Source organism: Lontra canadensis, unplaced genomic scaffold, assembly GCF_010015895.1.
Source record: "Lontra canadensis isolate GAN:19392208 unplaced genomic scaffold, GSC_riverotter_1.0 scaffold4, whole genome shotgun sequence".
Classification (NCBI taxonomy): domain Eukaryota; kingdom Metazoa; phylum Chordata; class Mammalia; order Carnivora; family Mustelidae; genus Lontra; species Lontra canadensis.
In genome coordinates this window covers 1,444,970-1,457,585 of record NW_022630998.1, presented here as the reverse complement: position 1 = coordinate 1,457,585, position 12,616 = coordinate 1,444,970, and the positions used below count along the sequence as shown (strand labels likewise).

General features: G+C 39.8%; 1 protein-coding gene across 9 annotated transcripts in view; it reads right to left on the bottom strand.

Annotated features, from left to right (window-relative positions):
- Positions 1-9,935, bottom strand: part of CSNK1G3 (casein kinase 1 gamma 3) — a 110,904-nt gene extending 100,969 nt beyond the window's left edge. For 4 of the 9 annotated variants that reach the window (XM_032844385.1, XM_032844413.1, XM_032844403.1 and 1 more), the window contains exon 1: positions 9,469-9,935. The gene's annotated coding sequence lies outside the window, so the exon portion shown is untranslated. The remainder of the gene's footprint in view (positions 1-9,468) is intronic. The other 5 variants (XM_032844449.1, XM_032844440.1, XM_032844454.1 and 2 more) reach the window with 3 other exon arrangements.
- Between the last annotated feature and the right edge of the window lie 2,681 nt (positions 9,936-12,616).

The window sequence follows — 12,616 nt, the reverse complement described above, 5'->3', positions numbered from 1 at the left end:
ACCACCGCGACACATAGCCCTCCTCACAAACACTTTTCTCTTATTTCTAGTCAGTGGTAGCTGGATTATCTTTAAAATTACCCCTTTTTGTTCTCATTTACTCCGTCACAGAAAAAAATTTACTAATCTTGAATTAGAAGATTTTAAACAAGTGCTTATAATAAAAGACATTTTGATTTATCTCACATTCTCATTCCCAATCCTCAGGATTTTATTTTTCATTCAGTCTTCACAAACAACTTTATCAGTACTTGGCAACTAAAATGTGTATCAACAGTGGAACATACAATAAACATACATATGACACATACTGTTATCAACAGAAAATACCCACACCCAAAGGAATGATTCTAAAGAGCTGACTACATTTGGGTATTTCATGAACTATAAACTACTTTCAGAACTCAAATGTACAAAAGAATATGAGCCACAATATGCTCACATTCATATGACAGATAAAAGAACTCAATACATCATCTACCATTTTTTAAATGAAAATTGGTATTATAAGATTCCACATCTTTAAGATGTATACTTTTTTTGATTCACATTATTTTCAGATCTCTAGAATAAAAGAATATAAAATAATACCTTTAAAATATGCAACTACAAATACCAGTTTCTGAAAATGTCACCAACAACTGACATCTACTAGTTTCACCTCCAAAACAATACTAGGTTATGTTTGCACTTCAAATCAGGATTTTATTAAAAGGTCTTGTAGTCACATATTTGCACATCATAAAACTAGAAGAATACCAGGAATTTTCCCTCTTCTCTGCCTATGACATTACCTACTATATTTGCCTGCCATTTGAAAGTATTCATTGCTGGAATATAAAATAAGTATTTCACAAAAACAGAAAATAGACATGACACAGACTGACTGTGAGGGAAAAAAACATTTTCACTTCCCTTTTTACTAAAGGAAACTCTAACTATGACTTTGACTCTAATACAGTGGCCTCTAATACACTGCCAAGTGTACCACCTGAAGTCAAAAACATACAAGTCTTAAAAATAGGTAACACAATGAGAACTATTAAATACCCAGAAGTCCAGTACTTTCATACAGTACACTTGTATCAAAAGGTATCATATGACCAATTTCAACTTAAAATTTTAAGGTAAATAGTTTTAAAAAGTAAAATTCTAAAAGTAGACAATTACAAAGCAGCCCTGCATTCCAGGCATACTTTACCCAAGCTAATATACAAACAAAGGCAGAAGTATGTTAAAATCTAAGTTGGTAAAAACATCCTACCCCAGGATTCTCTTCTTTTCTTCCTCCTTAAAAAAAAACTTTACTATTTTTCCTGACGGTAAATAATAATGATTAATTATAGCAGAAGATCCAAACAATATAGAGAAGTAGAAAAAGTGTAAAAATAAAAATCACCACGAATCTCACTAATTACAAATAACTGTCATTAACATAAATACCTTTGCAGAGGATAGACAGATCTACTCTGTATATATACCAGTGCCACAATTACAATGAGAAGAATTAAAACAATTAAAATCCTGTGTGTGTGTTATACACATACACATATATATGCATGTATCTCAATGTATATACACACACGTGTGTGCGTGCTCATTTTTTTACATACACTACAGGTACAAAAATCTTTAATATAACAACTTTCTTGAATTTAAACATACATGAATTGTTTCAAGCACTCATTCTCCTTCTGCATTTTCATTTAAGCAGGCCAGGTTTGAGGTTACTTGTCTGTCTGTGTGTTGCTGTGCTTGAGGGAAGATTAAAAAATGTGTCAGTTTATTTGACTTAAAAAAAAAACAAACAAACAAACAAAGAAACAAAAAAACAATCTCTAGCTAAAATTTTCCAAACCCTGGAAATACAAGCAAAACTGTAAAGCAGACAAAACTTTTCAGAGCCTCCTATCTCTTGAGTCAGAAAGAGCACCATACTAGCAATTAGGAAAGGAGAGTCCACCCACCAGGAGTGTGCTGTGAGAATTTCACTCAACCTTCCCATGATTTGTTTTATTTCAATTCCAAAATTCTATGATTCTCTCCTGTTTCCCCATTCCCCCACCAATTTTTTGCTTCTCAAGATAGGTAAAAATTATCCTTTCCTCCTATTTCACTAGGATTCCATGATTCAAAATAAACCCTTCCTCTGACTGACAAATTCCCATTTCCTCAACTCACTTATCGTCCTCTAAGTGTGAAGAAGAAAGAAATCTGATGAGATCAAAGGCATGCACAATTTTTGGAAAGGAGGAAGGGCAACAACTCAGAAAAACATTTAAGTAAGTTTACAGGTACGAATTTTTAATTTAAAGTTATAACGGCTTTATGAGTTTCATGGAAAAAAGATATAATCTTACAACTTGAATAACTGTTTTTATTGATGCAAAGATAGTCAATAAAAAAACATTGTTTTAAGCTCCTAAAATATTCATCCCTGAGCATATTAAGGAGTGCAAAACAGAAGCAGCTTTCTAATCTTTCATCTACTACATCTGTACAACCCTTTAAAGTTCAAAGTGCATTTATATGCATTATTTATTTTCATTCTCAAAACAAGCAGATGTAGTGGTCACTATTGATTGCCTCTCTAACATCCATTTTCCCCATATTCTTCCTTCCCACAATTTTTTAAAATATCCTCCCTCCACAATGTAACTCAGGAAACCGTGACCCCATCCCCAATGGCAGGGGATATATCCTGATTAACAGAAATCAACCATGATAACCCTATTCCCCTTGTCATGACTGGTTAGGAAATACACATGACCTAATTCTGGTCAATAAAACATGAAAGGAAAAGTATGCTGGCAAGCTTGTGCAAAACATTTCCTGGCCAATGCATGTCTAGATGTGATCTTGCTATCAGCCTGAGGATGAATCCAACACAAAGAGGAGAGCAGAGCCAAAAAAATCAGAGGCAGACCAAAGCTCTGAAAAACTAGCCCTACCTCAATACTTCACAGTTCCATACCGGAAACTACTGCATTTCAGGCATTAAGATGCAGAGACACCAAGATAAATAGCAAAACCTATCCATCTCTCCTTCCCCAACCTGGACCTCCTTTCCTATAACCTGAAAGTTTTCCTTCACACTTGAGCTCAGCCAGGCAAGACAGGAGGGCAGCTCTTGTAAGCTGCTGGACCAGCATGCTTTGAACCAAGCTCAACCGCTCCTGGTACACATCAAGCGTATGGCATTTCCTCTTCCAAGGGGCAATTTCCTCTACCAATTCACTCCAGTAGTCCCTACTCTGGTTGAGGAGATGCTGGGATTCTAAGAAGGCTCCTCTCTATATAAAAGCTGAAAGGTAGAACACAAAATCAGATCAAGGACCACATAGGGAAATATGTGAAAACCACAGGTTTGTCACTTGACTAGATAATTAAACAATTCACCCTAAGGTATGAATGAATATAGCAGAAATACCAGAATTTATTTTTTTTTTATAAGAGGATGCTATTAAATCAATCTCTAAGGGTATAAAAATAGATGGTATTTTAGAAGCATTTTATAATTTTTTTATTTATTTCTTTTTTATAAGAGGATGCTATTAAATCAATCTCTAAGGGTATAAAAATAGATGGTATTTTAGAAGCAGATACTCTCTTTAATATATAATTAACCAAGAGTTTCTAAGTTAACTAACTTAGAAAGGGGAATCATGGGGTGCCTGGGTGGGTCAGTTAAGCCTCTGACTCCTGGTTTCGGCTCAGGTTATGATCTCGGGGCTGTAACACTGAGCCCCAAGTTGGGCTCTGTGCTCAGCACTGAGTTTGCTTGAGATTTTCTCTCTCCCTCACCCTCTGCCCTCCCCCTGCTCTCTCACACTCACTCTCTCTCTCTCTCCCTCGCTCTCTCAAATAAATTTTTAAAAACTTAAAGAAAAATAAAAAGACAGGAAATGGGGTCATGAAAAAATCCACATATCTTGAACATTTTCTTGCAACTAAAACATAAAAAAATGTACATTCCCAAGACAGTATGATTGGTCTACAGACCAATCTCTTCTTTCTCTTCTTTCTTGCAAACACCACACCTATTGTACATCACCTGTGATTTCCAGTTTCTGAGTTTTTGTTTTTTTTTTTAATTTATTTGACAGAGAGAGAGAGAGATCACAAGTAGGCAGAGAGGCAGGCAGAGAGACGAGGAAGCAGGCTCACTGCTGAGCAGAGCCCGATGCAGGGCCCGATCCCAGGACCCTGAGATCATGACCCGAGCCGAAGGCAGAGGCTTAACCCACTGAGCCACCCAGGCGTCCTCCAGTTTCTGTTTTTTAAATATGGATGGACATCTTGCAAAACTTAGGTGCAATCTTATTGCAGATTCTTTCTAGATTTTTAGGGTTTAATGAGGGTTCCCCTCATGGTTTAAAGTCTTCTCACCCACACCTATTTTAACTATAATTATTTTAGCTATTCACCTGTTTTCAAAGAAGCCAGAGGTTCTTATACAAATAACTTTTTGCCTCTATACTTCACTAAATAATGTTTCATTATAATTACAACATTAAGTACAAGTGCCATCAACAATTCGTTGAGGGTAAACACAAATAATTCTTGGTAAGTATAAAATAACTAGTGGGATTAAAAATTGAAAAACTAGAGAATATTCTACTGCCATTTAATATCACATGGGCATCAAGCAGTAAATGAATGAAGAATATCAATTTTTTGAGTGGGTTGAACAGGTGAGTTAAAACAGAGTCTCCTCAAACAGGCTGTTCCCAAGAGTCTTTGCTTATTCTGCCCACCAATCAACCTTCTGCCAACTCATCAGTATCTTTTAAATTTTTTTTTAAGATTTGATTTATTTATTTGACAGAGAAAGATCACACATAGGCAGAGAGAGATGGGGGAGAAGCAGGCTCCCTACTGAGCAGAGAACCGGATGCAGGACTTGGTCCTAGGACCCTGAGACCATGACCTGGGCTGAAGGCAGAGGCTTAACCCACTGAGCCCTCCAGGCACCCAACTCATGAGTATCTTAAGAAAAAGAGTAACAAAAAAAAAAACAAAAAAAGAAAAGAAAAAAGAAAGAAAGAAAGAAAAAGAAAAAGATAAACATGAGATTTTACTTACTTCCAGTGCAAGCTATAAAAAATGTGGATGTGATTTAGGCATATGTGGATATAATTCAGCTACAGACTTCATTAAATTAAATTATAACTGTGTGATCTATTATTGGTCAAGAAAATGACCAAAGTGTGCGTCTTCTCTACCAAATACATAAACACTGCAGGATCATTGTTAAGAATTCTTTCTTATAACAAAGATGATAGGCAAGGGGTAAGTGAGAATATAACCAATCACTTACTATAGTTTAAGAACAAATCACTACACACCTTCCTAAGGTCCCATAATTGGAAGAAACTCTATGGTTTAGGAAACATTTATGGTTTTAAATCCCAGCTCTCAGAAGGGAGCTAGAAAAAACATGGCTGTGTATATAACTTATCTCTCCTTTTATCTCTCTCTCATTCCTTATTTTCTGAGTAATGCAGAGCATCTTCCCAAGTCACTTTACACTCATAGATAATACTCACTTGATTTCTACCTATTAAGAATCCCAAATACGGTTGTCTTATAGGACATCATCACAAAAGGATACTCTGAGTTAGCTTAGTCACTAGAACCACACTATCCATTCCTATGCAATCTCTACAACTAAAGAACTACAGATACCCCCAAAATTGCCATTTCGAAAAAAGTTCCATCTTGAAGAACCAACACCCCAACATATACTAACAATACTAATCAGTACCACTAAGTGCCAACATATACTAACAATACTAATCAGTACCACTAAGTGCCAACCTTTCAAGAAAACACAAAGAAGGAAAAGGATGGAAGACTAGAAAAAAACAGGTATTTGGTGGTTTAAGACTCTGAAATCAGGAAAAAAACGACTTAAATAAGCACTGTGCTGTATCTTTAAAAGGTTGCTTACACTCTAGTTGACGGTTTCCTATTGTCAAAAGCAAAGATTATACACCATATAACAAAAAAAAGGTTGTCTTGACAGTATCATCTATGGTCCATTTCAAAGCCAGCAGTTAATAAATTTTAACAAGTATTAGTGTTTTAAATGGAAGGTTCATGATAATTCAGTTATATATATACGGGTTCATAAATTCAGTTTATATATACCACATATATGTGTGTATATATATGTATATATGTATATATACCATATATATGCGTATACATGTATATATATCATATATATGTGTGTATGTATATATATCATATATATATATATATATATATATATCCTTTTTGAACATCTAAAAGGAACAGTTAGTAAAACCCATCAAAAACCCTCCCAGAAAGGTGAGTCTACATAGACATAAACACTGTTATTGTTGAGGGTGGTCTTTTTCTAAGTATTTCTTTGATAAGGATATAAAGTTCGGGGTTAAATTCTGTAAGGTTCATTTAATATTTAAGATAACTAAAAACCTTACACATATTATCTGGAACCATGAACATTTCCCATTTTATCATCCCACTGTCATGGTCAATTCTCCCTGTATGTAGATTCCTTATATTTCGCTTTATCCATAGCGAATCTCACCTTCATATGCATTCAGAGTAATACAACTATACAATGGCCTGTGTTTTCTTTTGTTGTTTAATATTGCAGCATTCCCTCAATTTAGTTTGAAATATCCTTTTAGGGAACCGTCTAAAACTTAAACAACCACTTGTTCCCTTCTGAAAAACTCTGAATCAATAAAATACACCAGAAAAAAGAGCCTATTGCCAATACAGAGAGGATTACAGAGGGGACAGAGAAATAAACAGAGAGCTTCCCATTTCTTCCAGAGGCTCATTTTTACAGCCTGGATTCATTTCATATACCACCAATTACCAGACACACCCATATTCAAATTCAAGTACAGAAATATGACCAAGCCAGGTATGGTGTTGTAGATTATATACTTCTCTGCTTTCCTCCATCAGCATAAATGATAACATGTTGATTATTCTGTTACACTTTGTCTCCTTGACCTTACTATCCTTATTTGCCTACCTACTTCCTAGAAGCATAAAATCTGGACATTTGAACCTTTATACCTCAAACTGACTCAGTTTTAAATACAAGGCATTCTGGACTTCCATGGCCCAATCTCCACCTATTTTCATAGATTCTTTTCCCACAAAGACATCCCGGCACAGCAGCCTCATGTGCAGCTCAACAAGCCCATAATACCCAACCAACACGCCTCTGCCCTGAAAACTACACCCCCCACACACACCCCGTTTTGCCCATTCAAATATTTTAATGCCCAAATGGATTGTTACCAGATCTAAAGTCATTCATAACTCCCCAGTTAAAAATTAGTATCTCTCTCTCACACACTCACACACATACAGCCCCCATGCTTCCATTCACCTCTAATAAATCCCACAGGTGTTTTGTGTTGCCATCATTTCCGTGCATGTCTGCTTCTCCCCTTTAAGACGGCTACTGAGTCTGATTCATTTTCATATTCTAACCACTCTTCCATCCTCACCAGAGTAAAGGTCCTTTGCTGATGGTAAAGGTCCAGGTTGAATTGAACTATTCCTTGATTTTAATTCCAGCCTTTTTATTTGAAGGAATAAATGAATACCATGTGTTGAAGATTTTGGTAAGAGTTATCGCTTTGTAAATCTAACAAAGACAATGTCAATAATTACATAATGCATTAACTTCTGAGTTGAAGAGTGGCAGAAGAGGTCAGTGAACACAATAAATCACCAATGAAGATTATCATTTTCTAAGATTCCCCCCAAAAATTCTCATATATATCAATATTAAAATTAACCTTTCTGTCCCCATTCTAATAAGAAGTGCTAATAACTGATGCATATGCAGGAGTGCAAGCTCTCTGGAAGCCGAAGTGTCTGTACATTCCAGAGAATCTATGCCAAAGCCATGCAGTTTATTTGGTAATACCTTCTTTATAATGCCAATTAATGTGATTTTTACCTTACATGCAATAATAAGGGCTAATATATACAAAGGATACTTTATCTTAGCTCAGAATACAGACGGGACAAAGTATGGGAAGAGTTATGAAATACACTAAGCAGAACCCTCCACCCCACCCCGAAAAAGTTATGAAGAATGTCACCAACTGTATTTGATTTTTGGTGGAAAATGGTTTTTTAAACTGGCCTCCTATCTTTGTAACCCTAACTCATTCTTATAATTTGTATTATTTTTCCTCCACTTTTTATTTACAGGGAAAGCAAATATTCCTCAAAAATATAACCGTGGGTTTAAAAATTAATTTTTTTTTAATTTTAAAAAGTATTCCAACTCAGATGTAGTTGAACATCTCTTACTGTGAGCAAATGCCATTCACTAGTAACTGCACAAGAAATAAATATTGACTTATTTTCTTAACCTATTAAAATCAGAAGGTTTTTCATTTTCCAATTAAAGTCCACGTTTTAAAACAAAAGGTTAAAAAGGGGTCACTTATTGGCCAGCCTCCGTACTCATTACAACAGAGTTACAACTAATTCGCACAGTGTAGCAACAGTAGCCATCACACACACACACACACACACACACACACACACACACACACTCTTTCTCTCTCTCTCTCTCTCTCCCACCCATTAACTTTTCCTCCTTCCTTGGGAAAACTAGAATGATCCTAATACAGGCCTAACTACCCCCACCCCATGAGCACACACGCATCTCCATCACCGCCCCACGGAAAAGAAATGTGGTAGCTGTGGACCAAGAGCACCGACGCTTCGGTGTGTCACTTCCCCTGCATGTGGGATAAACAAACAAACCAGCACCTTAACAGTAGCCAGCAAAGAAATTTTGTTTCCCTCGACTAATGCCTTGGTTAAGTTTTAAGCGAAGTCAAAAGCTCTAACAAATAGGTAAATCCCAGCCCCCACCCCCAGCAGACACCCCAGCGGGAAGTTTACCCCAGAAATGAATGTTGGCCCCTGACACCTCCTTCCAGCAGCCAGATGCCTCCCTCCCTCCGGCCCAAACCCCCACTCCGAGCGTAATTGTCTGGACACAATCAGGAGCCCCAGGGCTGCGCTCCCGACCTCAAAAACCCCTCCCCGCAGAAGCCCCCGCCTTCTCCCCGCTCGCCCACCTTCCCCGCGTCCCCACTCGCGCAGCACCGCTCGGCAACTTCTGCACCCGCCCGGCCCGCCGCCTGCGGCCCCCTCCCCAGCCGCCCAGCCCTCTGCGCCCTCACCCCCCCCCGGCCGCGGCCCCTCCCGTCCTCCCTCCGCGCCGCCAGCCCGCCGGGGTCCTCGCCCACCCCTCCTCCTCCTCCTCCCCCTCCTCCTCGCGGCCCCCGCCTGCCGCGCCGCCCCCGCCTCACCACAGCCGGGGACCCCAGCCCACCCAGCCCCACCCGGGAAGGAGGGATCCGCGGCCGCGTTGAGGCTGCCGCGGGGCCGGCCGGTCGCGCGCCACCGCGGAGGGGGCTTTACCTCAGAGGCGCGGCCGCGAGCTGAGGGGTCGGTCCCGGGCGCGGGTGGCGCCCCCTGCTCCGTCAGTCAGCGGCGGCGGGGGCAGCCGCGGCGGCACATCACACCCGCCGGCGACCGGAGGAGGAAAGCGAGCCACGCAGGGAGGGAGCGAGCGAGGTAGGGGGGGAAGGAACGAGCGAGGGAGGGAACGCCGCTCGGCTCGGACTCGCTCTCTGCACTACTGCCGGTGCCTCCTACCGCCGCCTCTGGCCGGAGAGTCGCCGCCCGGGCCGCTGCTGTCGCCACCGATGCAGCCGGGAATGAATGCACAGCGGCGCCTCGCTTATCCGGAGGTCAAACATCCTTCTGCCTCGGGCATCCGGATCGGCGCCGGACCCGGAAGTGAACACATGGAAAAAAAAAAATAAAAAAGGAAAGCGTCTCTCTAGCCGCGGCGGCCCCCAAGCTCCCGCATCAGCGAAAAGAGCCGAGCAGAGCCGAAGATTACAGCGGCCTGCTCGGATTGGCCAGCTCTCCGACCGGAAGAAAGGCGGCACGTTCATTGGCTGGCGAGGCCCATAAAAGCCAAGCCACTCCTCCATCCCCACCTCCGCGCGAGCCGTGCGTGAGGGGGAACGTGGAGTAATAGTGGATACGGGTATGTTCCTCTGGGCGAGGCTAGGAGAGGCGAGGCTTGGCGAGGTGTCTGAGGGAGCGCTGGAAGAAAACGCTCCCATGATTAAGGACAACTACTAAAAATTCCGCGGCTTGGGTGAGCAAAGAGCCTAAGGGCGCCATTGTGCCAAGTGAGGTTCTGGAGGCTTCGCTGAGCACAGCCTCCAGGTGCAGAATTTTAGGGCCCTGGCCTAAGGGGGTGACCTCACCGGGTTGACATTTTCCCTCGCTTTCTGGTGACCTCGGTGCTGGAGCAGCGATGCAGCTGCTTGGAACTCTGAGCCCTTGGCTCACGTTTGCATCCCATTTACGGTCTGCAGAGAGCTACGTTTGTGAGCTCAGGTTATCAATCCGTGGAGCTGTATAATGGGATAGTCATTATCTCGATGTTTTAAATGAACCTCCTGAAGTTTCGAGAGGCCAGACCTCCCTCAGGTTATCAGGCTGTAGAACACAAAGTGGAACCGGTGTTTTCTCACTCCACGCTGCCGTCCCATCTGCCCACACAGAAAAGGCAGAAGATTCCATGCTCTGTCTTTACAGATGGTTAAGTAGGAGGAAGATACGTCACTTGGAAAAACCGCTGTGGAAATCGATCCACCGTAAAGGCATTTGTAGAGGGCTCCGAAAATGTTGATTAATGGTTAATTATTACCTAATATTATGTCTGAATTTCTTTCAGAAGTCAGACATTAAGGTGTGCATGAAGACACATCACAGACCAGTTTAAAAATTCATTTATGAAACATTTTTATGTTTTGATACACTGTATCCAGAAACTTGAGTCTCTCCATCCCTCTCTCTCAGGAAAACATAGACGTCTCCAGTGAAACAAATGCACTTTAAAATCATGGAGGATTTTTTTTTTCTTTCTCCGTACTATGCCAGACTGATGATAAGGTTAATGACTAAAGTTGAGAGGTATAGTTACAGGGAAAGATGCTGGTTTGGTTTTTTTTTTTTAATTACAATAGGTTTTTTACATTTTTTTTTAACCTCTCTTTTCACACTCTTTCCTAAACTGACTGCTATTACTTGGTACGGATAATAAAAGTACTGCTTCTGTGTTTGCCACACCACCACCATTTTATTAGAGAGTAAGAAGCAACTAATATTTTTTGCATGCTCAGACTAATTTGCCTCTCAAATTACATATCCCACAGTTTTGATCTATCCCAGGGTCCAATACCAGACAGGAAACAAAGTTAAACCTATCTCAATAAATGAAAGAAATATCTGCCATACAGGGAACTATAAATACTGACATTGACAACCAACAAACCATTTTATACTCTCTGCCTCAAAAAAACTCAGTTTAAGAACACCTCCTACCACCGCTCAAAGTCTGATAAATGTTTAAGAAATATAGGTATATAAGTATATGGTCAAATCACATATTTAGATAGGGAAAGGAGTAAAGGTTTACATTTTTAAACACTTACGACTCTTTTGCTAAACTGAGGCCTAGATATTTGCCATAGATTAAAACTAGCAAGTAACCTAGGTGGAAAGCCAATGAGATTTTCATTTTATTCTTTTGTATGAAAAATTTGGCAATATGAAAATCACTTATGTTAGTGAAGGAAAAACCACAGACATCTCAACCAAAACTTGTTTTGCAACATAATGTCTCAACATAAGCAGACCAATCACACTTCTTCATCTGCTGTATTAAACATCAAATACAGTTAATTTTTTATGTTTCCTATATTGCCACTCTTCAGATATTTATAGTCTAATAATATTTTTCCTGTTTCCAAAGCAGTGTCACATTACTTCCCCCAGAATTTTATTCTGTTCATTGTAGATCTCTGTTGACACAAATATCAGTCCCACCATTTAGGCATACAACAACTGTAACAATTTCTATGAAAAACAGGATGAAACAGCCAACTCGAGTTTTGCCTATATATTTCTATTAAAATGGGAGGGAACTTCAAAATGACTTCAGTCTAAGACTACCATAAATTTCTTAGAAAAAAACTTTGGATTTATCAAGTGGGAGTTTGAAGAAAAAAAAAAGGTAAAATTTCTGGGGACCTTTAATTTCACAACTGAGAACAGTGTAAATATCCCAGTGTCTCCCTTACATGTTTTGATTCTTTTTCTCTTCCTCTCACTCTTCTTGCATGCTCACTTTGGGTACCTAGCCCCACCTACACACACACTCCATGGAGAGAGTATAGAATTAAGGCCTTCAATTAGATTTTTAAACAGGAAAAGTATTCCATTTCCTTCTTTAACACACTTGAAGTTTTACTGCTTATAAAAAAAGGAAAGATGGCTAGCTTTACTCTCTACAAAATATACCTATGTTCTCTCTCAAGCAAAACATTTGTAGAACATGAAAAGAAAGCATATTGTTGGGCACCTGGGTAGATCAGTCAGTTAAGCATCCAACTCCTGATTTTGACTCAGGGCATTTTCTCAGGGTCCATAGATCAGGTCTCTGTGCTCAGAAGGAAGTCTGCTTCAGATTCTCTCTCTCCCTCTG